Here is a 5,189-nt window from a genome sequence, read left to right as displayed (position 1 = left end):
TTGTATTCGGCGTTCGAAAATTACTTCTTGATGTGGCAATCAAAATATGTGGAGAAACACTCTCGACTTCTTCGTATAAGAAACCGACGGCTAACCACCAATGCCTGCGCTTGAACTTTAGCCATGTCAAGCACTGCAAGACTGGCATACTTTACAGCCGGTTGCTTAGGTTTAGATGGCTGTGCTCAAACCCTAAGGACTTTATTTAAAAATGCGAAAGACTTCGAAACAATCTCCTTTGATAACAGTATCCGCTGCCTGTCATAGATGACGCAACCGCAAAGGTTGACAAGAAAGACCGAACTGAACTCCTAATTTAAGGCAAACCATCCCCTTTAAAAAGCCAAACCAACCTCATTCTCACTTATTCTGCAAGTGCTCCGAACGTGAATGACATAGCTAAAAAGCTATATAACATCCTCTTCAAAGCAAAAAAACGTAAATCATCTTTCCTGAGCCTCCGCGAATGGTGTGCAGAAAAGCATGAAGCATAAAAGATATTGTAACATCTTTTTTAATTAACAACTCCAAAAGCATGGGTTGCAGACCATGCGACAAAACTCGGTGCAAGCTTTGTCCGATGATGCAAAAAACAGAAACCGTGTGGAGCACAGGGTCACACTTCTCCTTTCGTGTACAGGGAGACTACAACTGTAACAGCGAAAATGTCATTTACCTTTTTCGAGTCACTACTTCAGTCGGGTTTCAGCACACAACACGTCCGTGAAGTGCGGGAATATTTCTTGATTCACAAATTCAACACCCTTGCAAATGGTAAATGAGTGTGCTCGTAAACTTTCCTTCCTCTCTGTGTAATGTATAGGAGTTTGTGCGACATTTTTCTTGCACCCATTTACTATTTTCTTCTGTCTGTATCTTTCATTCGTCTCATGCAAGTAAGAGTTACCCTTGCTGCTTTTCCTTCGTGTGTTAATGTATGCAGTTGGCAACACCATGTGCTATTTGTAAGGCCCTTCTTTAAAAAGTTTGCACAACAGCTAGTTATTCTTTATATTTCGATGGCTGCTCTGACATAGAGTCCTAATTTCTATATTTTGGCTGCCTTGGTTTCAAACAAGGGCTCAAGATCCCTCACCTGTTTTACCGATTTTCTAGATGTGTACTTCAATTGATTGTTGCCTTCGCCGACGCTATCCTGGAAGGATACACACCGCCATTTGTATATGCGTCAGTTTTAAAAAATCAACATTGCTAGTGCCAGAAACACCACGAACATGTTTTAAAAACAACACATACCATAAAATGCTAATCTTGGGGTTGAACTTTGGGGGCTCTGGCAATTACTTTAGCCATTTTAAAACTGTGAGAATATTTGCTCCAACCGTTTATGGTATTTCAACCTCTGTTTTTTCAGTTTTTCTTGCATTCCTGTTTATGTTTGAACGCCTGCATCCCCTTACTTTTTCCTGTCCGATTAACTTACTATTTTTGCTTTCTCGCCTTGCAAGGTATACTTGCGTACCCTCTCCTACCTTATTACTTCTGCTTAGAGTTTCCGACAGCTTAAACCCCCCTGTCGCCCATGCCACTGGGGCGGCTAGTTTTTCCCACCCCTTGTTTGGGGTGGGAAGCTGTACATTTCCTGTATAGCTTTGCAGGATTTGCAGAAAACTGTGAGAAGGAGAGGAAGATGTTTCAGAAACGGAGAGTATGCATGCAGTCGGGCTATGCCTATGTTAAAACAACAAAAAAAAGAAAGAAGAGAGAGGGATAGAGGGGAATGAATCGCCTTGGCAAAGCAGTTCTCAAAGTTCCATAAGGACGGGGCAACGTACGCAGAGTTGGCTGCAAGTTCAGACAGTGCGGAGAACTGGATAATCGCGGTTTTTAAAGGAAGGGAAGGGTATACAGTAAGGTATGCAGCCGACAAGGAGACTGGTTGGGGCGGAAGCGCAGATGGGTGTGCCCCCCCAAAAGAGCTTCCAACTGAAAAGAAAATAGGTAGGGTCCACAGATCACAAAGGGTTAAACATTTCTACGTGGTTGTGGGAACGCGGCATCCTTCCCAAAGACAAATGGCATTGTTGAGCCGCATTAGGCTAATAAAGCTGCTGTATTTGGAGTTTCTTCTAATTCTGACGGGAAACTCAAGGGTAGGAATAATGAACATTGTTATAGAAATTATGAGGCCGCCAATTTTTTTCGAGGGATAAGCACGTTAGTCTTCCGTAACTTTCACTAATACCAAGCGTCGCTGCCCCAAACCTATAAATCAGATCATTTTCCCGAACCTCGTGGTCGTGGTGTGTTTCAAAAGCGGATTCTAAAATTGTTGCTTTAAGGTGTTCAAATGCATACCCGGGACTGTTCACATGTCTTGACAGGGGCAAATAAGGGTAGCTTTTTGCATGAGAGATGTGAATATTGAACCGTATTGGGGAGGGCGTTTCAGTATGACCGATATATGGTTGCCTACAAACAGTGAACTCAAGGAGGTATACGACATTAGTGGAGTCACAGTTAAAGTTACCTTTTATATTTACGTAGTAGTCTGAAGCGGTGCGGGTGGCGTGCTGGGTAGTGGTCCTGTGTGGGCATAGTTCACGTCGGGGTTTATTACAGGGCATGAAGGCCGTTTTTTTTTCGGTCGGTTGATACGAGAGTTTGTAAGAAAGTCGCCTAAATTCACATTACGCCGGTAGACAACGCGTGGTGGTTCGGGGAATATGCTGTTTAAGCGGACACTTCGCTTTAAAAATTGTGATGTTTTTTTTAGTACGGTTGACACTTTGGAGCGGAGGATGAGAGGGTTAAAACAAAGTTATTTTTCGGGTTACCGTTCGGGGTTTTTTATTATAGATATTTTTACGGTATAATTGGTTGGATCGCATAATAGCGTCGTCGATGACTTGTTCTGGGTATTTTTTTATTCAGGAGGGAACTCTTGAGTTCTCGACAGTTTGAGTCAACATCGGCTTGGATTTTGCAAATTCTCCTAAAACAGTGGGCTTGGCTGTAAGGTATTGCTGTCTTGCAGTGCCTGACATGGCTAATTTGGAAGTGCACATACTGCCGCGTGTCTGTCGAAAAGGAATGAGCAAGGGAAATACCAGCATGGGCTACGCTGAATGCCTCAATGATCGTCAGGAGCTCCACCTCACTGTGTGGCCAGATCATGAATATGTCATCAATATACCTTTTATAGTACAGTGGCTTTAAATTTTGAGTGTCAAGAAAGTTTGATTCTAGGTGAGCCACAAAGACATTGGCGTAGTTAGGTCCGATTCGAGTTCCCATTGACGTTCCGCTGACTTGCACGTAATTAACTCAGTCAACCTCAAAATTGTTAAGTTGAAAAATAGGCCTAAGGAAACTTTGGAAAGTAGAAGAACCGGTTTTTCGCACGACGACTGCTCATACGCAAGGGATACTGCGGTGATGCCATCTTCATAGGGGAAGTTAGTATACAATGACGCAACATAGAGGGTGACTAGGAGGCAGTTGTAAGGAATTTGAATTTTTGATATGTTTTGGAGAAAACTATTGGTATCCTTAATGAAGGAGGGAAGGCTGGGGGAATGTCGCAAACGATATTATCCGCATGGCGCGAGATGTTTTCGGTAACAGTGCCCATGCCAGAAACAATGGGGCATCCTGTTTGTTTTACCTTGTGAATCTTTGTGAGAAGATAAAATGTACCAGCTGCTCGGCTTACAAGGATCAGGAAAGGAGCCGTGGTTTCATTTATTGTTTTATTTTTAACAAGCTCAGCAAGTTTATCTTTGACAATTTGCTTATAGTCTTGAGTGGAATCCTTGGGTAGTGCTTTATAGAACGTCGATACCGATAGTTGCTTATTGGCCTCCTAATTTAGTAGGGTTTGTCAAGGACTACGATGGCGCCTCTCTTGTCGGCAGGTTTAATAATTATGTCGCGACAGCTTGCGATGTCCTCTCGGACTTTCTTTTCGTTGGTAGTCACATTGTAGCGGAAATAAATTTGTGTTTGGCATGCTTTTCTTACATCGCCTTGGACAGCTTTGATGTACATGTTGAGGAAACTATCACGCTGTGTGGTAGTTGCCTCGTGCAACCTGGAGCGCCGCTTTGTCAATACTACCGTTTCTATCTCTCTCCCTCTTTCTCATTTCTTTTTTTTGTTGTTGTGTTAACATTTTCTATAGCCCGACTGCACGTATACTCTCCATTTCAGAAACATCTTCCGCTCCTTCTCACAGTTTTTTGCAAAGCTATATAAGAAATGTGTTCCAAATGTTTGTGACAGCAAAATCACGTAACTGTACTCTGAAGAAGGCAAGTCCTCTTTGCTCTACGTAAGTAACCCGTGATTGTTATAGTTCTTACTGTGTATCCTACTCTTTACTTATACTATAAATATATATAAATATTTATAAATTATTTATATATATACATATATATATAGTAAGAAAATGAGGGGCTCGTTGAGGAAATACAGAAACATAGGTCGGCAGTCTACAATGCCAAAGGAGGCATAGGGGTGTGGTTAGGCTCTATTTTTTTTTTAATATTTTTTAAATTTTATTTTAAATTAAAATAAATTAAAGATTTTTTTTAAATATAATGAAGGAAGAAAGAAAGAAAAACACGCCCCCAGAGTGGGGACCGAACCCACGCCTTTCGATTAAATCTCGAATGCCTTACCAATTCGGCTATCTGGGCCACTGTGTTGTCCTTCACCTTCTGGGCTATTTATATTAACTAGAAGTGTATCTGACGCTTGAGGGTGGTAGCCAGCACCACTCTGACAACACGGGGAGAAGGGGACCTTCTTTTCAACCCCCGGGGCGTGACTCAAACGTCTACAGCCTCTCACTAGTGGGTAACTGGCGGGAAGCCCTCTTATGCTACCTAGGCATCAAGGCTGTCAGAACCGAGACCCTCGCTAGGCTTTCGCAGAATAATATAGATAGGAAATGAGGGGCTCATTGACGAAATACAGAAACATAGGTCGGCAGTTTACAACGCCAAAGGAGGCATAGGGGTATGGTTAGGCTTTTTTTTACTGCGGTTAATGAAGTTAAGATTTTTTCTAATTATAAGGAAAGAAAGAAAGAAAGAAAGAAAGAAAAACACGCGCCCAGAGTGGGGACCGAACCCACGCCTTTCGATTAGATCTCGAATGCCTTACCAATTCGGCTATCTGGGCGACTGTGTTCTCCTTCACTTTCTGGGCTAATTATATTTACT

General features: G+C 42.3%; 1 non-coding gene across 1 annotated transcript; it reads right to left on the bottom strand.

Moving 5' to 3' along the window:
- Positions 1–4,587: 4,587 nt before the first annotated feature.
- On the bottom strand, positions 4,588–4,661 carry Trnak-uuu (transfer RNA lysine (anticodon UUU)). Its single transcript has one exon. It is a non-coding gene; the product is annotated as a tRNA-Lys (tRNA).
- Positions 4,662–5,189: the final 528 nt, after the last annotated feature.

The sequence above is a fragment of the Haemaphysalis longicornis genome, unplaced genomic scaffold, assembly GCF_048455015.1.
Source record: "Haemaphysalis longicornis isolate Haplotype H1 unplaced genomic scaffold, Haemaphysalis longicornis Haplotype H1 scaffold_5, whole genome shotgun sequence".
NCBI lineage: Eukaryota > Metazoa > Arthropoda > Arachnida > Ixodida > Ixodidae > Haemaphysalis > Haemaphysalis longicornis.
Note: the sequence above shows the minus strand (reverse complement) of the source record. Positions and strands in the feature narration are given on the sequence as shown.